General features: G+C 44.7%; 1 protein-coding gene across 9 annotated transcripts in view; it reads right to left on the bottom strand.

Moving 5' to 3' along the window:
• KCNJ5 (potassium inwardly rectifying channel subfamily J member 5) overlaps nt 1-23,167 on the bottom strand; it is a 104,885-nt gene that overhangs the window by 40,769 nt on the left and 40,949 nt on the right. The gene's annotated exons all lie outside the window — the stretch shown is intronic.

Here is a 23,167-nt window from a genome sequence, read left to right as displayed (position 1 = left end):
CTGGATGAAGGTCTTCACTGCAGCTTTGGGAAACTCAAAACAAAATCCCACACAACATGCACAAGATTTGTGGGAACACAAAGTTGCAGGGGTTGGGTCTGGACAGTATGGAGGATAACTAAGCTCCTGGGTGCATTCACGGATTTGTCCACTTGTCTGGACTTGTGGGCAGATTCTTTGACATGATGGAGAAGGACACCAAGAAAGCAAGGTCTTGGATGGTGCCTGGAAATGGCTTCCAGCACTTGCAGCAGACATGGTATACCAGTCGCCAGTGACTGCGTGCTGCTGTACAAGTGGTCTTGGCCACAAAAAAACAGCCACCATCTTTTTGCGAATGCTATGTTCATGTTACAAATTTCATGTCGGCAAACCACCAGCAGTGCTCCACTTGGCCAGCTGCTGTTTGGTCTCAGGGATGAAGCTGTAGAAGCTGGCTCAAGTGTCATTCAAGACACTTGAGCCTCCGTCTGCTCTCAAGTCAGCTGATGGGGCACCCAGCCTGCAGAATCCTTACTCAGGACAAGCTTTTCATGGAGTATAAAGCAAATGGATCCCAATGAGATCATGTCTCCTCTTCTAACTAGGACACGGTCACCCTGGTATCACAACTATTGCCCATGGCAGCAACAATGTCTTCTGTGGTGGCGGACACAGGTCGGCCGCAGTGATTCTTGTCTTTCAGGGACCATCTCCTTTGCTGATATTCTTGAAGGCATTAACGCAGTGGCTTGGGGTGGTGCTTCCTCCCCAAATGCAAGTTGCAGTTGGCCAAAGCTGTCCTGCTGTTGCAGACCATTCTTGCAGTTATAGATGATCACGACTCAAGTGGCCTCTGTTGAGCACCATAATGAGTTTGTGGTGGAAGTGACTGACTTCTTCAGTGAGTAGTGTTTCTTATATACAGTTCTGTGTCTTGACATTTCACAAGAACTTTAGTCAGAGATTAGATTGTGTCTACTCTACCTGTGCAGTTAACTAATTGCACACCCCTACTACCAGTGAATCATTGTGGTATGCTGTAATACTGCTATTCTGTGATACTATGCCAATACTGCAGTGCTGCGATACCACTTTGCTCAAAATAGCTACGCTGATGCTGCAACATGCCGTGCTACTGCTGAAACACTCTTGTGCTGCTGTGATTAATTAATAAATTGTCAGTGTTTATTAAAGACTTTGTCAAAACTCTTCAAGGTACAGTGCAACAGGGACAGGTAGTTAAATGAAAGCTGTAGAATGGATCAAGGTCAAGGCATCCACAGTTAAGAGCTAGAGACAGAGAATCCATAAACATTTCCCAAGGTCAGGGCAGGCGGCAGAAAACTTGTCAAAAAGGGAAAGCCAAGGTCATAAACAATAAAGCAATATACTGGTCCAAGTCCACTGTAGCAGAACGTGTCAGCAGCAGTTCTGCTAATAATCCCTCCTTGCCTTTTCAACTCACACGGGGCAATTTTTGGGGGCACAAAGTACAGAACAATTCAAATTGTTTGGAATGGGTGCGTATTACTTTTTATGTTTTTCACTGAATGTCCTTGCGTATGCATGAATGCATGCATGCATGCTACAACCTGTGCACATGCGCAGTAATTAAAAAAAAAAATGCCACGCTACGATCAGGTCTGAATAACCCTCTATATCCACCGTACATTAATGTTTTTTTCTTTTATTAACTATGGAAACAAAGTGACAGTGACTGCCTCCATAAGGTGACACATAAGAATTGTTCAGTTGGGTAGAAAACCAATACTCTTATACACTTGGAGATTTATCAAATAACTAAGTAATTCATTGTGTCCCACGGGCGCGAGGGTGATGTGGGTGTGAGATGGTGTTTGGGGGAAGTGTGGGTGCGGTAGTGGCAGGTGTAGGGATATGGAGGGTTTTAGAAAGAAAAGAATGTCAGTGTTGGGGTGCACCAAAAGAGAAATAGTATTTCTAAAATGTAACTTTTATTAATTATTTTAAGAACTGCGAATTTGTATAAAAAATACACATACAACATTTACACACTAATGAACACATCTAAAAAGGAAATGAATCCTGACATGGCAGGGGACAGTTGTCATTAATACCTCTATAGTCTGGGGATGTTGGAGGTTGGTGCTGATATCACACTGTAGCACATAAATCAATTATTGCAAAATTGTGTTCTGTTTTGTGCAAGATGTGTTAGTCACATTTAATAGAGGAGAGGAACAGTGCGGCAGCATCCTGGCCGCTCCGTTCTCAATGTGATCAGTGTTCTCAATGGAAATGACACATTTAAGGAACGTGAAGGGGAGAAGGTCATCCTATATGCTGCCGCCCAGAAATCACTATGCGCCGCTACACTATGTATAATTGAGGTTCGGCTTTGCTGCAGAGATAGATTTCCAGCCGGCGTCGGCTGTGACCAATCTCGGCGCCTGGGCGCTGACAAGCCACAGTGCCGCCCCAATATCTCCTAGTGCTGGTACACACCAGGAGACATCCATGCAGCGTCACTGCCGAGAGCACTCACAGCCGACGCCGGCTGGACGTATAACTCGGCGCACTGGGGCTGGCAGTCTCAAACGCACCAACTACTCTAAACATACAATTTCAACAGTTACAACATTACATTTTCAGGTCAGACAAGTGCCCCTGCTCATGTGACAACGCCGACGCGTGTTTCGCACTGAGCTTACTCAAGGCTAGACTTGCCTAGGCTAACCTTGAGAAAGCTCAGTGCGAAATGCGCGTCGGCGTTGTCACATGAGTAGGGCCACTTGTCTGACCTGAAAATTTAATGTTGTAAACTGTTGAAATTGTATGTTTAGAGTAGTTGGTGCGTTTGAGACTGCCAGCCCCAGTGGGCCGAGTTATACGTCCAGCCGGCGTCGGCTGTGAGTGCTCTCGGCAGTGACGCTGCACGGATGTCTCCTGGTGTGTACCAGTGCTAGGAGATATGGGGGTGGCACTGTGGCTTGTCAGCGCCCGGGCGCCAAGATAGATTTCCAGCCGGCATCGGCTGTGACCAATCTCAGCAGCAAAGCTGCACCTCAATTATACATAGTATAGCAGCGCATAGTGACTTCTGGGCGGCAGCATAGGGGATGACCAGTACCTCTCGGTCTCCCCTTCACTTTACTCTATTAAACGTGACTGACACATCTTGCACAAAACGGAACACAATGTTGCAATAATTGATTTATGTGCTACAGTGTGTCATATCAGCACCAACCTCTAATATCCCCAGACTATAGAGGTATTAATGACAACTGTCCCCTGCCATGTCAGGATTCATTTCCTTTTTAGATGTGTCCATTAGTGTGTAAATGTTGTATGTGTATTTTTTATACAAATTCGCAGTTCTTAAAAATAATTAATAAAAGTTACATTTTAGAAATACTAAATCTCTTTTGGTGCACCAAACACGGACATTCTTTTCTTTCAAAAACCCTTCTTGCTAAATTTTGTGTCCAAGGGTACGCCTCTGTATATAAAAACACCCAAGTGGTGCTGTATTATTGATGAGAGGCCCACCCTATTTCAGTCTATCTAACTGACCAGTGCGATTGACACCCCTTTTAGGTGTAGGGATACTGCAGGGGTTATAGTGACATGTGCGGGGGCTTCGCGTGGGGGTGGGTGAGGTGCGGGGGTGCACTGTATGAGCGACGGGCAGTTGAGGGGTACTGTGGTGGTGTGGGTGGGGCAGGGATGACTGCATGGGTACTGTGGGCGGGGGATGTGCACGTACCCCTGCGAACATAGGCATTCATCCATGGTGTGGGCGGCTGACATATTCGGCAAATAGGGGGCATCTGAAAGGTAAGTATAGACTTACTTTTCAGAGTGAAGGCTACAGAAATCATTTGAAGCTGAGCGACCATCAAATGATTTATCCTCCTTGCAGCCACTCGTGAGTGGATGCGTAAGCGTTCTCATCTGCTCACATGGTAGTGCGGGGATTCATTGGACAGGGGAGGTGTGTATTTGGCTGGGGATGCTGCTAGGGGAATTAAGGTGGTGCTAGGGACACTGGCGGGTGATCGTGGGGGGCCGTGCAGCTAGGAACCCTGCCAGGGGATTGAGGAGGTGCTGGGGACACTGGCGGGAGGTCACGGGGAGGGCGGTGTGGGACTGTGGACCCTGCCAAGGGAATATGGACTAGGTGCGCTGGAGACACTGGTGGGAGATTGTGGGGGGGGGGGACCCTGCCGCATGAATGGAGCATTGGGGACACTGGTGGGAGATAGGGGGGTTGGGTTCTCAGCCGGGGGATTCTGGAGGTGCACTGCGGACATTGGCAGGATATCTGGGGGGGGGGAGTTTTGGTGCATCTGGGGATGCTGCCGGTAGACCCTGCCGGTAGATAGGGGGGTTGCGGCTGGAGACCCTCCTGCAGGAATGGAGATGTCCACTTGAGAGACATGCAGGACATTGCGGGGGGTGGGGGTTTGGTGCAGCCCGGGACTCTGCCATGGGAAGTGGAGTAGGTGCGCTGGGGACACTGGCAGGAGAACGCGTGGGGGGAGTACGGCTGGGGACTCTGCCGGGGGATCGTGGAGATGCCCTGGCCACAGTTACAGGAGATTGCGGGGGGGGAGATGTTTGCAGGGGTAGGGGGCTGTCTGGCAGATAGACAGAGCCAGGAGATTGCATGGGGTGTGTGTGAGTGTGTGTGTGGGGGGGGGGGGGGGGAATACAGCCGGGGATGCTGGCAGGGGATACTGCCAGAGGAATTCCTACTCTTGCTCATGTCAGTCACTTACAGGGAAGGAGTAGGCAGCCCAGCCACTACTGGTGATAGGGTATTAGCCCCATCTGTCACTCTAAAGGTGCATACACACACTGTACAATTTTTTTGACCAATTTAGCAGAAAGACATTTCCTTTGAACCCAGTGTCCTGGATGAAAGATGTTGACAAAAGATGTGGACGACAGACGAAAGACGAAAGATCTAGTCACAGTTTATAGGCTATTTTTGAAAGATATCCAAATTGAGCTGCATGCACAGTTGATGAACAACCTTGATGAACAACTGGCGGGTATGCGCATCCTCATTCTTTGCTTGTCTCTTGTCAGTATCTTTCGTAAACATCTTTCATGGGTTCAATGGAAATGTCTTTCAACAAAATTGGTCAAAAAAATTGTAGTGTGTATGCACCTTTAGACTCTGCCGAGCGTTATCTGGCACAGAGCGACAGATCTGGGCAAATATATGAGTTGAGCAATAATTGTTACATTCAGTCATTTGATTGCAGTCTGTAGGATCATCCCGGCCATACACTGCTGACATTTTAATCAGAAATGACCAAGTGAACAATTATACAGAGGGGCAAATTTACTAAAGCTTTCACATATGGAAAGAGTGAATGTTGCCCATAGCAACCAATACCTTTCTGTCTATGTGACCCCCCAGTTACATTGCAACACAGCAGCTCACTTTACAGCAGTGGAGGCCACTGAAGCAGGACACCCTGGTGACCCCAGCCCCCCAGCAGCACTGCAACAGGGAAATGGTGCTGATGGCAGCGGAGCACGCGCAGCACATGATCGGGGGATTTTTTATGAAAAATACTCAGTAATGCTGCGGAGACCCATCGCTGGTACAGAGCTTTATAGCAAGCTCTGTCCCTGCATGCGATAATGATACATCCACGCGCTGTTCTCAATTATCACATTGTGAATCTGTCCGATGTTATCACATCGGAGGATGTGGATGGTAATAAAATCGGCCCCTTGATCTTACAAGGCAGCGCCATGCTCCTGCTACTTAGTGGGAGTTGGCACCGTGGCAAATGTACAAAGCATACATCTAAAATGGATCAAGGAAATAGTGTACTGCGGTCAGATTTGCATATTCGCATGAAAAAAGGACAATCACATTCTAAACGATGCATGTCCAATGTTGGCCCTCCAGATGTTGTGAAACTACACATCCCAGCATGCTTTGCCACATTTTTGCTATTAGAGAATGCTAAAACTATTGCAAAGCATGCTGGGATTTCACAACATCTGGAGGGCCAACATTGGACTTGCCTGTTCTAAACACTCATGGTGTTGAGAATGAGTTCCAGGCTGGGGTAACAAGGGACTATCGTTCTAATCATAACTGTGAGTTGCAGCATGTGGTTTGGAAGTAATCACTCTGAATCGCCAAATGCAGTCAATATTTACTCTGTTACAGCACCAGACATCGGATACGTGGGAAAAAAATCTCCTTTATTCAGAGGAAACTATGCATACATAAGCCTTCCATCTGGCCTTGTACATTTGTCAATACACACTGACTAGGGGATCACCACACACTACAGTATAACCCTTTGTCACTAGTGGTACACCAAAAATGTTGCCTGCATTAGTTTGCAGTTAAGAGCCCCCATACACTATGCAATTCACCTGCAATTCGGGCTATTTTCCTACGATTGTGACAAAAATCTCAGGAAAAGAGCCCAAACTGCAGGATGACAGCATGTCTGATTCAATTGCACCGGAGCCTCCGAGTCGCAGCTGCTGCACTAACAATCTCTAGGATTGCTTCCAAGCTGAGGCAGGCTTGGCTGGGATTGCATGTGATATGTCACATGCAAAAGACGGCATGCGTTATCTGCTGCCTCGGGAGGTCTTGGGCACCTGAGGGGGTATTGCGTGTGACTTCTCCAAGGGTATGGAGATCTTTAAGGGTGTACGGCCAGCCTCCATAAGGCAATCCTGCATTAATGGGCATATTTAAAAATGTTTGTCAGTTGGTGCCGATACTTCTCATTTCTTATGCTTATTGTGGCATTAAGAAATTAACCATCACCGGAATTTACCAATAATCTCATGAAGGACGAGGGGCTCCGACAGTTGCCTGTTTGTGCATGCAATCACATTCCGAGGATGTTCCGAGCCCCAGTTTCCAGACAGCGCATGTAACACGGAACAGAACAGTCTCCAGAAAAATGGTGTGTAGTGTAGCTTGCTGGTTACATACAGTAGCTATTGGGGCCAAGTTCCAGGAAGCCATACCTTTTAGGAGCTTGTCAAAAATGTGCAAAAATTGCAGACACTAAAATGTTGTGTAGTCACAGTTGTGTTTTTTTGTGGTGACACCACATTAGTTCAAACTCTCCCCCTCAACAGTCACTACCACCAGAAATTTTAATTTTGATAGAACATCTGTCAACAAATGCGCCCCTATCGGCGATGCTATCTAACAAATAGCGCGCCTATGTGCAGCTCAAATGTATGAACCTTCCGCAGCGCTTACCATTCTGCAGTTAGAGAGAGCGAGGGCTGCCTAGGCATGAGGGAATATAAGAGTCTGTGCAGTTTGGGATGGTATGACAAAGATAGAAATCAGAGTGTCACTTACCCATAGAGGTGCAGTGTAGATGGGGTAGCCAATCAGGTGTAGAAGGGGTGGTAGCTTAGGTGGAGGTATATAAGAGGTAGTCAGGTGATCCATCTTCCTCTTGAGTCTGGATTCCCACCCTCCCTCCCTTGTGCTAACCTACCACATGGCCTTACGGCCGTCACCTAAATTTGGCTCTCATCAATTTAAATAATAATTGGCTGGAGGGCGCTCTCGATCAGCAGTCCAGTTTGAAGTACAGGTGGTCACTGTGAGGTATTGCCACCCTCTGCCAGGAAGGCTGGTGAGTTCTGCCCCCGAGGGGGGACGCAGGACACTTTTAGAACTGTCCTCATCATGCCCTAGGAGGGGCGGCAAGACAGTCACAGCGCAGGCTGGCTTTGAATTCAATGGGGGCGGTTCCTCGCCCTGGTTACAAGTTGGGGCGTTGTAGTCGCCGCCATTGCTAACGTTTTATGACTGGCTGGTCTCCAAGCGCTCTCTAGGCCATCCCTTTCAATAGGGTCATACCACAATAAATACCCTTGACCTTTTAAACTTATGCAGTGGTTGTCCGTGTCGTTATTTCAGGTCACGTGTCCGTGTGAGTTATTTCAGGTCATGTGTCCGTGTGATTTACTTATAGGGGTAATCAAGGTTTAAGTTGAAAGAAAAGGTTCATCTCAATAATGCATTAGACGCCTTATCAATTTCCACAGCTCCAGGGTGGCGATGCCCAATCCCTACAGTATGGACAGTGATGTCCCTGCTGCTGGCTCCGGGGCTGTGCAGGAGATCTCACGATAATAGTGAGATACCTTCAGGCAGTAAGATTGCATGCCCAGCACTATTGGCTACAGCTTTGTTTTAGCCTATAGAATTAGTTGCTTACTGGATTCCTTATGACTTTCCCACAGAAAAGCAGACACACTATGCATGAATGCTTAGCGCATATTTATTAATCATCAGGAGTTGCAGCAATAAGAAATAAGCGATTGCTGGTGTGTGATATAATATATATATATATATTTAAAAAAATGGGACTGTGGTAATAAACCGTCCCTGCTAGAGAAAGAACTACCTCTATACCTAGAGTCAGGACCCAGCTGTGCTACTGCACATGCATGTTCTAATGACTGAGCATGTGTAAATGGCCAATGCCTGGGGGGTACTCTACAGATCCCTATCGAGGCTGCTTTTGCAATCAAAGGCTTGGAACCCAGTAAATTTCTCCTCATACTTACACCTCATTGCTATCCAATGAGTGTATATAAGTCTAAAAGAGACTGCTGGCTGCAGAGGTCTAACTAGAAATATCTGGGTCCCAGAACAAAAATTCAAGGGCTTCCAACCAACTGCCTCTCGCATACTCTGATCGCATTGTTCCTTGTATTTAAAGCACAGCTGATAAGGGGAAATTAAAAGGTTATTGTTGGAACTGTGAAGAGATTAGCATTTGTATCACATCCAAATCTCCAGGGATCAGAGTAGGTGTTACCTGCTCACACAGTGAAGGTTATAAACCCCTGACGCCTAGCAGTATTGATAGGTGATGGAAATGACATGGACGAGCTCACGCAAAGGCAGCACACCCATGACCACGCACCATCGCCTTTCTAAAGAGGACAAACATAATTGTTTATTCTCTCATAATAACATTTCTTCTGTGCTACGTTATGTGGACCAGATCCAGATCTTCAACTAGGCAGCCAATGGAAACCAGGATACACAGAGCAGTCCTGGCCATCCTCATCTACTGTACAGATCCGGTGGTCCATACCACCCACTGTTCTTATTATAGCTGATGTATGGGCCGCTTCCTGATACACCACTGACTAGGCAAATATGAAGCACAAGACCAAACTAAGCAAATGTATCATCTACTCATTGCAGGGATTTAATGTTCTTAGATGTTCTCTTTGTAAACCGTGCAATTTGGGAGCAAGGCTTAAACTGAACATAGGAAAATCTATTTTAATTTATACAGTATAAGTCCAGAGCTGCTCAACATTGGGCCAGACTTTTTAAAAGACAGGTTATATTATGAATGGTTTGTCCCAATGTAGTGCCATGTGGTGCTAGGCCCCTTATATTTCCCTTGGTTATACTTCTTTCAAATTGCAGAAATGGGTAATGACACAGTATTCTTAAATGGGACTTTAAAACGGGTCTGAGCCTTGAGACCTTTCACATTGCAGGTGAAAACCGTTTTAAAAATCATTTAATACCATTCAAACATTCAACCCGTTTAACCCCCAAGGGACACGTTTCAAGCCATTGAAATAGAGCTGTTCAAACTGCCAAAAAAAGGCTTTAAAACGTGTAGAAATACCGGTTAACTTTAACCGGTAAATCAACTCTGGCACTTTCACATTGCAGCCTTAAACGTTTTAAAATGGAAAAAAAAACTGCAATATACCGTTTTAAAAGTGCGATGTGAAAGGGGTATCAGTGTTTAGTAGTGTAATGTATGTATTGCAGTGTTGCTGCATGCATACATATACCTCAAGTGTGGGCACTTCATGTCAATATAAAAAGAAAAGGTACTTGTTTCCTAGCACGGCCACAATCGCGGGCATTGAAATGCATTGAAAAAGTCAAAATCGCGTCGGTCGCATCGCATGCGGCCAAAAAAAAGCATAAGATGGTACCGACTTCCCGCGATTTCCCATAGGGAACAATCAGAGGCGTAACTAGATATTCTTAGGCCCCATAGCAAAAGTTTGTAAGGGCCCCCTATTTAGCAACTGATGGTGATAAATGTATGCAAAACATATTAGTTTGACAGCAAAGATGGGCCCCTTCAGCTCTGGGCCCCATAGCAGCTGCACCCCCTGCACCTATGGTAGTTACGCCCCTGGGAACAATGTAAAATGCCTCAATTTACCCAAATCAACATAGGGAACAATCTTAAATGGGCCAGAGAGACCAAAAAAAACCCCTGACCAGTGAAATGGCCCCCCAAAAATAGTTAACGCCACCCCACGATCAACGTCAACCCGAAGCGAATTATTCCCTTGAAATAATGTAGAGCTAGAAAAAAGTGTGACCATTGCTACTGACACCACCAGCCATCAATGTAATAGCCTCCGAATTTGGTGGCCATGCAGTATGCTGAGTTTTTTTTTTTTTTTTTTAAGGGGCAGTCACTTACAATGCATGGTTTTGCCTTGTAAATGACTGCACCTTTAAAAAAACCTCGGAGTTAGGCCCGCACATCCGCTGAACCCGGAGGCTATTATATTTGCCAGCAGAGGTTTCACCAGACACATGAAGGTTCAAGAAGGGGGTCCTGCTTATTCTGTCAGTCCTGGGACCCAGAGTTTCGAGCAGACACCCATGTACAGCAACAACATTATATTGGGTTTTCTAATATTGCATTCACAACACTAACAACTTGTGGTAGGGAACATAGACTGTAAGCTCCACTGGGACAGGAACTGATGTGAATATTCAAATATTTCTGTAAAGGGCTGCGGCGTGTGTGTTCTATATGAGACTGGAAACTGGTAATAAATAAATAGGACTGACACAATGGGGTATATTCAATGATTTTTGTGAGCTGTGACAGATCGGAAAAATGCTGACAGTGCTGACTGCTGGCTGTCATAGATCGCAGGGTCAGTATCCAACTGCATACACCATTCCCCCCTCGCTAGGTTTATGTAGCGAGGGGGAAAGGGTGGCAGCCAAAACAGCGAGGCTCGAGGCTAAGTGCAGCAGGCTCCCTGCATTAGCTGCGAACCTCGCTGTTTGGGGGAATCCCCAGATCGTAGAATAGGGTGAGCAACCGGCGCAGGGGTTAAACGGCGAGGATCGATTGTTTTTTGCCGATCCCTGCTGTTTTATCCCCTCGCCGGCCGCATTGATGGCCCATTGTGTTGTTTAGAAAACAGGGACGTTCATACAGTACAGTACATGAATTGGGTTTTTAGTGCAGGATGTATAAATAAATGTTTTGTAACCCGTAGGGTGGTAAAACACTGACATTCATGATTAAATGGTTGTGAAGAAATGTTAAGACATAGAAACAGATAGAATATATCAGCAGGAGGATAAAGAAAGGTTTATTTTGTTTATAATGCAACGGTTTATATCACACTGTCTATTGTTCTTACGCCAACAGGCTGATTTCTATTAGAGTGGTTGGCAGAGGAGAGGACAGGATTTCACATGAAATGACGATGGGTAGAGATACACAGGAACACAAGAGAGTTGCACAAGACTAGTGGTGCAGTAATTACATCTACATTATTATAGAAACGTGAATTTGAGCTATATGTGGTCTGGATATGTACATTTACCATTATTTACAATCATATCATCATAATTGATATCATCATATGCAATCATAATGTTGCCACAGCTATATTCAATGTAACGGTTCTATTCTGTGTAATGAAATGTTGTGCTTGGACAATGTAGGCTTTTACACTGTGGAATTTATTTACCAAGGTGGGAGTTCTACTGAAGATGGAATGTTGTACATAGCAACCAATCAGAATCTGCTTATTTAATTAGCATCTTCTAGAAGATAATAGCTGGAATCTGATTGGTTACACATAGCAACATCCCGTCTTCAATAGAACTCCCTTCTTAGTAAATAAATCCTTGTAATGGACATCATGTTTGTAATAGGTGGCATGCAGACATTAGAGGGTGGTATCTTACCAGTGGGTTAATAGGATTTCTGCATACGCTATACAGGGGTAGGACCTGAGAAGGGGTCTACAAATGTTTAAGAAAGCAGATTAATCAACCTCGAAGCTAAGCCGTACATACGGAGCAATTGATCTCCGACCGATATAGATCGCCCAGCGTCCAAATTGCTGAGTGTCCCGGTTTCATCAGCGACCACGATGGTCGCTAATGAAAATGAGACACTCTGCAGGGAGAAGCCGCTGGTCACCGGGAAGCCACAGAGTAAGCCGCTGCGCATGCAACCAACGATCACTTCAGGGCTGGTTGCGGGAGAACGCACGGGGATGTGGTTGCTCAGTTACCATATCCCCCCCGATTCATGCTGAAATCGCCTCGTGTGTATGGGGCTTAGGATGGTGCTGTAGCACATAGTGGGTACACTGAACTGTAGGTCCAGACACTGGTTAAAACCAGAATATAGCTAATTGCTTTGTATCAATCTAGAACTAGAATAGTATAGGAAGGGAGTGCTCCATTCATTTAATAGGTATTCGGCTCAGACAGAGAAAAGCTTATCTGTGCTTAGGGGGCTGATCTGTACAAGGGAAAATAGCGAATTAAAACACAAATGGATCATAAACAAACGCAATGCAGTCGGAATATGACTGGCAGGAAACTGATATTTCTGGGTTGAAACCTGTCATCGTCTGTGAAAAAAAAATCACAATCGTGCCCAGGCGTTTATAAAGAGGGTCTGTGATGCCAGCGCTGACCGCTTCAACCCTGTCTCAGTCTCAGGTTAGTGGAAGCCTCAGACCTACTCACAATTGCACAGACGGCAAAGTCTCTTTAATGTTACAGGAACTACAAATGGATTTGCGAATGAATGGCAGTGATCCGGTCGCAATTCTGCACAGAGTTTTTTCTTTTAGACTGGGTGGCGGCTTTCTCGTCGCAGTCCACTGTGAACTCTCAGAATGGTGATACATGTTGAATTCAGCCATTACTGCGGCATCTCTGCAAAGACCGAATTTCAAATCTGATTGACGTGCTAGAGGATAGATCTGTGTCCGATAACTGAAAACATTGAGGATATGTTGTAGAACTTTCACAAGCATTTATGTGCACCAATGAACGGGATGCGGTCATTAGGTCTACAGTAACTAGGTCGACACTGCTAGGTTGACATGCAGCAAGGTCGACATGGGTCAAAGTCAACATGGGACAAGGTAGACATGACATTAGGTCGACACTAGCGTTAGGTCGACATGGGCTAGGTCGACAGTCAAAAGGTCAACATGGGGTTTTCCACTGTATTTGAGCCGACATATGGTATTTCATGCCTTACTATCCACTAGGGCGTGGTGGGAGAATAAAATAGTGTGGATAGCATAGCGAGGCACCGCACCCGAAGCATTGAGAGCGATGCGTGGAGATGTGTTGCACTTCAAACTGTGTCCATGTCGACTGTGTTGATATTCGGGGTAAAAAAAAAAAAAAAACTGTGAAAAACCCCATGTCAACATTTTGACTGTCGACCTATCGCCAGTGTTGACCTAATGTCATGTCGACCTAGATTCATGTCGACATTGACCCATGTCGACCTAGTTATGGTCGACTAAACGATCCCAACCCCAATAAACGATATTTCCATTGTTTTAGATTATACAGTGTTTCAGAGTTTATTCATGGATTGGCATATAACAAAAGTGATGATGGATTCCATTGCCCCAAATAAAATAAATACTGTAGCTTGGAAAGATAGAATATTGTCCTTAGTAACAAGAATGGATGGGATAGCCCAACGCACAAGTAAGTAAACACGCCTCCAGTGATCTTAGTAGCCAATCAGACCTGTTCATTGGGACTGGCCAAATGATGTAGGAGAAGCTCTGCCCGAATATGTAAATATGGCTGAAAAACAATAGAAGCAAATTGGTCAGGCCAAGCAATGTGCCACCATTCTTAAACCCTTTTAAGCATTCCTGCAAGTATAGCTGCTGACTCATACAGAATGTGTTGGAGTAAAAATTAGGTTGCAGACCTCCCAGACTCAGGGGCACGTACCTGCTGCAAGGTGAGCAGGATTGTGTAATGATGCATTACAGAACACTCACCCTAAAACGAAGAAGAAAAGAAGAAGAACTCTCTCTTTTTTAGGGGCACAACTTGGTTTAGTTAAGTATAGTTAAAAATTAACTTTTATTTGGATATTAATTAAAATATTGCGAGTCAACCATAAGGACAAGTACAATTTTACATACAAACATAAAACATATAGCACATGTCAGAGAGACTCTATCTCCTAGACAAAAAAGAGGAAAAGAATTTCTATGTAATGGTTACAGTTACTGTCTGTGTAATCGCTTTGGGGTTTCAGAAAAAGCTATTTACCCAAAGAAATTTTTTAACAGTATTACATACCTACACACAACATGTAACTCCTGTCAAGAGAGATTTTCTCTACTGGACAGGACAAAAAAGAAAAAATTGTAACAGTCGCTGTTACTGTAAATGTGTATTTAGTAGCTGCTGTACTTTTGTATGATTTAGCTACATGTGCTTGATCGCAAGCTAGCGAAAATATACCTTATAAGAAATTATTAAATATGCTTCAAATGTGGTGTGGTCCCACTTGTTATTGTTGCATCGAATTACTGAGATACTACAAATGGTAACATCCAAACCAAAGAATTGCTAAGTTACTATGAATAGTAACACAAAACAAAGATTTTAAGAACAATGTTGCACTGCTGTTCGCCAGCACAGTATCCTGTTACTATGTAGTCTTGTAGTTACTGATATTACACTGTGATGCTGCAAACAACAATTGCACATATATCAGGAGTTAGTGGTTATGTTACAGTACAATTTGTCAGTCTAATGTCTCACCAATGTCCTTTGGTTGCCAGTGTTTAGTCACCACAACCATAGCATTTGTTTCAAATAACTAGACAATGCTCGTATGACAAAGTGTTTCAAAGTATAAGGGACTGTTATTCTGTATAACCCCAAACACCTGACACTAGAGGGAAAGGTATCCCTGATACCAGGAAGCCAGATTTAGGTCATAGATAGAAGAGGCTGGATATCTATAGATGCAACAACCTGTCAATATATAATCCTCTATTATGCAAAAGCGGTCTTCCTGTTGACACATTAAGTATCCCAGAGAAATGACAAACAATAAATATAATGAGATCAACATCAGTGCCGTATGTGGCTATTAATCTTTGGCAGGGCCGGCGCCACCACTAGGCAAATCTAGGCATTTGCCTAGGGCGCCGGCCACTGGAGGGCGGCATTTTGTGCCGCCCGGGTACCTGTCCTACGGCGCTGTCTATTTAAATCTGGCGGCGGAGGCAGCGGGGGTCCCTGCAGTCCATTAAAAATCACGAGCGCTATCCGCCGGGCTATGCGGAAGCGCTTCTAGTGTGAAAACTCTGGCAGCACGGCGCACGCTGATCTCAGCCAATCAGCGTGCTGCCAGTGTTTTCACACTAGAAGCGCTTCCGCATAGCCCAGCGGATAGCGCTCGTGATTTTTAATGGACTGCAGGGACCCCCGCTGCCTCCGCCGCCAGATTTAAATAGACAGCGCCGAACGACAGGTACCACCACAACCCCCCCTGGCACCGGGGCGCCCCCACCCCGACTCGCCTGGGGTGCTCCGGTGCCTTGCACCGGCCCTGATCTTTGGGCCCCTTCCTTATTTAAGGATACCGGAGCATCACACCTTTAGAACTTTGGTGAATCTAAACAAAAGGATGCCTTCTTGTGCTACAGTGTATTGATATTTGGTTGATTAGTAGATTTGGGCTCAGTAAACATATTAAACAATTCTAAAAGTTATCAGAAAAGAAAAGAGAGCAAAGAGAGGAAAATCTCCTTTAAACCGCTGCTACTGCTGCTGCTTGCAGGGGGATCCACCTGTGCTTTTATTGCATATTTATATGAGGCGGGTGTCGGGGGGACAGTTAACTGTTCATTCGCGGCTGTCCAGAAGAAATTTCCCCTGTGGATCTCTGTAATAAGCCGGGATCCGTGTGCGGTTACCCTGCAGCTCTAGGAAGCGCACACGTGGGCTGAGGATTAGCCCGTCTCTATCAAGCTCGGGGAGAGGAATAATTGCTGGTTCCTTCTCACTAGTGTGGAGCGCAGTTGATGTGTGTCGCTCAGGGCGGTAGCTAGATGACACGGAGTTCACTGTCCCGTACAGGGAGAGGGGTGATAGCCGGTTACCTAGCACATGTATGGAGCGCAACTGATGTATACCGCTCAATGCGGTAGCTGATTGACAAGGGTTCAGACGGCTGTTTCGCTGTCGCTTCGTCAGTGAATTCGTCAGTATATTCCCTACCACATGTACACGCACACACAGACATTCTGGGGTTAATTTGTTGGGAGTCAATTAGCCTACCAGTATATTTTTTAATTATGGTAGGAAACCAGAGCACCCGGAGGTAACCAACAAAAGCACAGGGAGAATATACAAGTTAGGGCCATGGTGGGTATCGAGCCCATAACCACAGCACTGTGAGGCAGTAATGCTAACCATTACACCATCCGTACTGCCCCAATAGAAGAGTTGTCAGACACCTAACATCAGTCAGCCCCTATGCCTGTACTACTGTATATGCAGCATCCACAAGACCTCTTCTGGAGCATTGCTCTACTTGGAAATTAAGTTTAAAGATCATTTCCACCCAAATGTCTGTCTAGATGGGTTTCTATTTATCCATGAATGCAATAAGTCTATGCACCCCTTTACAAGTAATTAGGGAACAATAGATGGCGATACATCACACTGAGAGCTCTGCTATCCATTGTTTGACATTTCCTGTTCTAAATGGACAATAGGACAGAGTAATGCTCAGGACAGTTCATGATATGAAATTGTTTTATAAATCAGCATTACAAAGCGCAGAGGTTTTATATTTGGAACACAGAAACAAATAGGAAATGCTCCACTGTTCTTCCACTTGAAAACCAAGGATTTCTAATAAACAGCATAGATATGATTGGCAACATCAGAAGATTACTAACTGAATTTTTGACTGCACAGTGCCTCCTCCATATTACGACATGAGCCAATCACAGGGTCTTCATTCATCCAAACATAAACCTAATCATACTGACCTTTTTCTTGCAAAGGTGGCCGCACACGCAGAGGTATTTTTATACACGGATTTATAGATGTGGAGATGTTGCTCATGGCAACCAATCATATTCAAGAAATTGCACTATCATACCCCTCCTATCCTTCACACGTCACTAAGAAATGGGCAGGTGACGCAGAGACCCGCAAGAGTCCGCAAATACTGGTGTAACAGGAAAAGCTAAAATAATCATACAAGTATTCCAATGCGCTATCCCAAAAAAAAAAACCTAAATAGGAAATACATTTTCTTGGTAAAAAATAAACCCCATATAAAAATACATTTATATATGTAATCTGCAATGTATGACAGTCAAAAGATGAAAGAGGGTGACATGGTCAAAAGGTCGGCACGAGTTATTCACAATTTATTTTATTTTATTTAACACCACCTTGTTCATATTTTGCCATGTCAGGAAAAGGTTGCTCCTCTCAGGAGCTTGGGGTATACCTGCACACCAGATATCCTTTTCTAATATTAAGAAAAATATATGTAGATCCCCAGATTTCGTTAATCAGCAGTGGGGGTGCAGTTCCCAACAGTCAGGGCTTAACATGATGTACAAAAAGAGAAAAAAAAGGGGTACTCTTTACCTAGAAGGGCGCCCATCGCATGTACCAAAAAAATCGCATGCGATGCGACCGACGCGATTACCGCGATTTCCCATAGGGAACAATGTTAAATGTCCCAATTGACCCGATTTTCCATAGGGAACAATGTTAAAAGGCCCACAGAGGCCAAATAGTCACCCTGAAGTGTGAAATGGCCCCCCCAATTGTTAACGCCACCCCACGATCAACGTCAACCCGAAGCGTGGCGAGCGCAGCGAGCCCGCGAGGGGCGGCGGTACGCGTCCTACGACCTTTTCATACCCCCACTATCCAGTGGCGTAAGTTTGCCCCAGTTGCCCGGAGCACACACACACACACACACAGCACCTTATATAAATATATGTATGCATGTGTGTAAGTATGTATGTATGTTATGTTTAAAATAAAGAGAGTGTGATGTTTATGGTCCTACTAGGAGGGGAAGTCAGCCACAGAAGTGATATTTAAGGCTTTCAATTAACTGATTTAAATTTGCAGGGGAGGAGAGGTGCCCCCTTGGGAGCAGGAGCCCGGCGGCAGATGACTCCATTGCCTCCCAGAGTTACGCCTCTGCCACTATCCACGTCAGCGTGGAGTTGAGAATAGAAAGTGTGGCGAGCGAGCCACCGAGCCCGAAGCGTGGCGAGCCCCGCGAGGGGACGCGGACACCTGTGAAGCCCGCGAGGGGACGCGTATACCTGTGAAGGTGTCCGCGTGCGCTCGCCATGCTTCGGGCTCGGTGGCTCGCTGCGCTCGCCACACTTTCTATTCTCAACTCCACGCCGCCGTGGATAGTGGGGGTATGAAAAGGTCGGAGGACGCGTACCGCCGCCCCTCACGGGCTCGCTGCGCTCGCCACGCTTCGGGTTGACGTTGATCGTGGGGTGGCGTTAACAATTGGGGGGGCCATTTCACACTTCAGGGTGCCTATTTGGCCTTTGTGGGCCATTTAACATTGTTCCCTATGGAAAATCGGGTCAATTGGGACATTTAACATTGTTCCCTATGGGAAATCGCGGTAATCGCGTCGGTCGCATTGCATGCGATTTTTTGGTCGCATGAGATGCGACCGATGCAATTTTTTTCCCTTACAATGCCCAAGATCAAAATCGTGGACGCCCTTCTAGGTAAAGAGTACCAAAAAAAAGGACTGTTAAGGCCCACACACACTGGGCGACTGAGCTGAAAGTCTCTCAAAACAGCCTGTTTGAGCAGCTTTCAGCTCAAAGCTGCCCAGTGTGTATGCACCGGCAATGAGCGGTGAGCACGCTCCCACATCATCGCCGGGAAAGCCGCTCATCTGCTGGTAATACCAGCAGATGAGCGGCTTTGAGGGCGGCTTTCCATAGCGCTGCACTATGCAAAGCCATCCGCTCCCCACTGATGGCACCGGGCAGGGGGAAAGCGACTCGGTGTGTATGTACTGAGCGGCTTTTCCCCCAGCGATGAAAACGATCATCGCTATCCATACAAGCTGGGCAAAATCGCCCAGTGTGTATGGACTTTTATTGGGAGCGCACAAATAGAAAATTAAAATTTAGCTTTTAATTTATTTATTAATATATTAAGACTCTCTTATAATGTATTTTGGGAGGTACAGTAACAGTGAAATAATAGAGATTGAAATCACATATATACACATAAAGATTGTGCTTCTTATAGACTGAAGAAAGAATGAAAAGTGTGTTCAAATTACACAAATGTTCACTTTAAAATGTCTTGTTAATTCAGCATAGGATTACTGTGAATGAGGGATTATTATTTAGTTGATGTTAATTCCTAGTTATCCCACAGAGTATTTATTCTATGGGGTACCTGGATACTATTGTAGCGTCCCCTTTGAGATCTTATTCTGTAGTAGAGGGTTGTCAGCAGATTATAATACGCTTATTGGCAATCAATAACAAACAGTTGAGTATGTTTTCCATTCCATCCATTATCCTGCAATAAATATACCATATAGATTTTAATACGTTAATATATTCAGCAGGAGTAATACGTGGTGGGACCTTGTTACCTTCTGCTGAACAAAATAATCAGCTTTAAATTATTATTCGTTACCAGTAGGTTGTGATGCGATTAATATAGTTCTAGGTGGAACCTCACTGTTATCTGTCAAACAGACAAGGTGAGCCCAGCCTAGCCAAATTCTTTAGCAAATAAATATGTTTTTGTAATATTTCCTTCAGCAGCCGGGGCTATACTGTTTCGGCTGCCCTCTACTGACTGCACAATATCAATTTTAATACATAAATATGTTCAATACATGTGCAAACTGTAGTATTTAGCATTCATTCAGTTTGCTGAAGTAAATATCACAAAAACTTTTTCTTGCTAAAACTTCTTTTATTCATTCTGTGTATCTATGTGTGTTTTATACAGTATGTATGATTTTAATCTCTGTTAATTCACGTTACCTCCCAATATACATTAGAAGGGAGTCTTAATATATTAATAAATGAAAAGCCAGGTTTTAATTTCTATTTGTGCGCTCCCGATAACAGTCCCTTTTTTCTACATCATACTTTACCATCCAAGTGGGCATGGAGTTAGATTATAATAGTGCCCGAGCACGGTGAACGCAGCGAGGGGACGCGGTACATGGTTTCGATATCAACAGACCCCAACAAAAAATTTAAAAACTTATGTCGAACTTTTGACCATGTGGACCCTTTCCAGCCCGTCCACCTCCTTGACAAAGGGGTTAGAAGTCGATTTATTCATGGAGTCCCAGGATCCTAAATCCCAGTATTAACCCTTTGTGTGCCAAGTGAATTTGTCGAAATAGGTGTGAAAATTGCCAAGCAAACATCTCTATTCACCATAAAGGTAATGTTACCTTATATAGGAAATATAGTTTTTTCTTAGTATTATTTATATAACGAATATGAGCGACGCTGGCATATTTAGTGGATATTTTGCACAGCTCTCACAGAGATGTTGGTACTCAAAGGGTTAATATTGGCACCAGACTGCAATACTTGGCAGCACTATCATTAATCGCACAGGCCCTAAAAAAATGAAAGAAAAACAGCATATTGAGGGACAGATTTATTACGCTTGGTGAAGTAATAAAGTGGAAGCCAATCATCTCCTTAATGTAAAGTTGCAGGCTGTGTTTGAAAATGACAGTTAGGAGCCAATCACCTTCCACTTTATCTCTTCTCCAGGGTTAATACATCTGCCCCTGAGTTCTTCTAGGTAGCCTATATAAGCGACAGTTGCTTACATACTATAGGCTACTTGACTTAACTGTGAAACAATCGATTTAGTTGAACTTTATAAAATGTATTTATATTAGATTGTCAAACAACTGCAATGTAATAGGGGGCAAGCCAAAAACCCATCCCCCACATAAACACCCCCTGTACAGCCATACTGTATATGGGACCCAGGTAATAGGTCTGGCACAGGATACCACAGAACACACTCTCATACATAGATCCACAGATACTGGCTTGTGAGTAACGATGTATAAGGAACTTGTGGAGCTGCAACCATGAAATGGTTAAATTAAAAGCCATTACATTTATTACACCCCTTCCCCTCCACCCTCTCCAAGTACAGCCAGTCACATTAAGCACGGGCCAGCATGTAATCAGGGATGCCAACACCTGTATATAAAGCTCCTGCCACAAAACCACAATAGTTTCACACCTGGAATAAAACAGATGAGAGAAGGCACAAAGATCTGCACTCACTGGCTCACAAGGTATGAGAGTCCTTACTAGTACTGGTTAGACAGTCACTGCAGTATGGGGAGAGTTTCAGCATCACCATGAGAAAGGTGTGCCAGATTCCATCACACAGGTATACTCTCCTCCTGTAATAGATTGTAAGCTTGCAGCAGGGCTCTCTTACCTCCAAGTCTGTCTGTTGTTACCCAGTTTGTATTATCACTGTCTACTATTGTAAAGCGCAACGGAATCTGCTGCGCTATATAAGAAACTGTGAATAAATAATAGTCTTCTATTTAAGATGTACAGTTACATAAGTGTCTAGTTATATTTTCTAACCATTGGATGTAACCAGTAGTAGCAGACGTTATTGCCAGATACAAAAGTTTGTTAAGAAGTCCCCATTCAGTAATAATCCGCCAGACTGCGGCCACTTCAAGGAGGCTACAAAGAATATTATGTCCTCGTTCTGCAACCTCTCTGTAGTTTTTTGCAGCATTGTTCACATTTTATTTGGGAGGGGGGGGGGGGGGAAATGTGTCTTTCAGAAAGTTCCATAGATGCAAAAATCGCTGGATAATAAGTTGTTTTGCTGCAAAATAACTGGATTAACGCTCAATACAGCATCAACATTCTGAAGCAGATTTATAGAGACCAAGAGAAATGTTCTGTAAAAGACAAAGGCTGTAGCACTGTAGGAGTGACCTCATAGAAAGGCACCTTTTGTTTTGGCTTGGTAATTGGTTGGAGATCCATTTCACTCCAGGACTATACACAGGACCAAGGTCTCCATATACAACATACATTCGGAGACTGAAAGACAAAACCTTATAATTTGTCCTCGCTTCTAACAGAGCGTTCCGAAACACCTGTAATGTCTCATGAGCAGACGTCAGCTCGCGGGATAAAGTGGGGCCAGCACTGAAGCAAGCCTTTGAGCCCGATTCAGAGCTCTGCTGCAGTGCCATTTTGCACAGCGGACGATTATCGATAGACAGTGCATGCATCACCACCCAGCGATTAAATCTTGCTAGTCGTTCGCAAGGTGTTTGACAGGAAGCCAGCATTTGGGGGGTGGTAACCAGTAGTTTCATGGAAGTGCTAGAAGAAACACAGGCTTGCTAAAGCGTTTTAGGGGAGGTTGTGTAAAGTCAGATTTGGCCCCGATCAGCCTGCACACACTGGGGAAATCATTTGATTTTGGAGGGGCACATCTATTATCAAGGTGGAAGTTCACTCTGGCGAGGCGGCATTACCGAAACACTGGCCGCTGCACATTAACACTCATGCAGTGGGTAATGAACCAACGAAGGCATGTCCTTCCTCGGCCCTCCAGCTGTTGTGAAACTACACCTCATAGCATGCCTTGCCATAGTTTCAGCATTCCCTAATAGCCTCTCCCTTCATATAACGGGAAAGCAAATGAAAAGACTTGGGACTATAGCAATTAATCCTAACTACTGTCCTCAAAGCATCTTCGACAGTGCAGGTATTATGGATATACTGTACCTGATTGTGCACGAATGGTATAATCAAAGTGACTGAGTGTTTCTGAGTGAAGATAGAAACCCCAAACCAGTATTGGGGTTCAGGATGCAGCCCTACAGTTGATGTCAAGACTATACATCCCAGCATGCCTTGCAAATTTTTCCAAGACCTAAATGCTAAAAACTGTGTGATGTGTAATTCCACAACTGCTGGAGGTCTGCATCTTGAATACCCCGGTTTCAGGCTGTTAGTAACTTAGCACTCACGAGCAGGGTCATCCATCCTCTTGGTTCTCACCCTGCAC

The sequence above is a fragment of the Crinia signifera genome, chromosome 19, assembly GCF_055691185.1.
Source record: "Crinia signifera chromosome 19, ASM5569118v1, whole genome shotgun sequence".
Classification (NCBI taxonomy): domain Eukaryota; kingdom Metazoa; phylum Chordata; class Amphibia; order Anura; family Myobatrachidae; genus Crinia; species Crinia signifera.
Note: the sequence above shows the minus strand (reverse complement) of the source record. Positions and strands in the feature narration are given on the sequence as shown.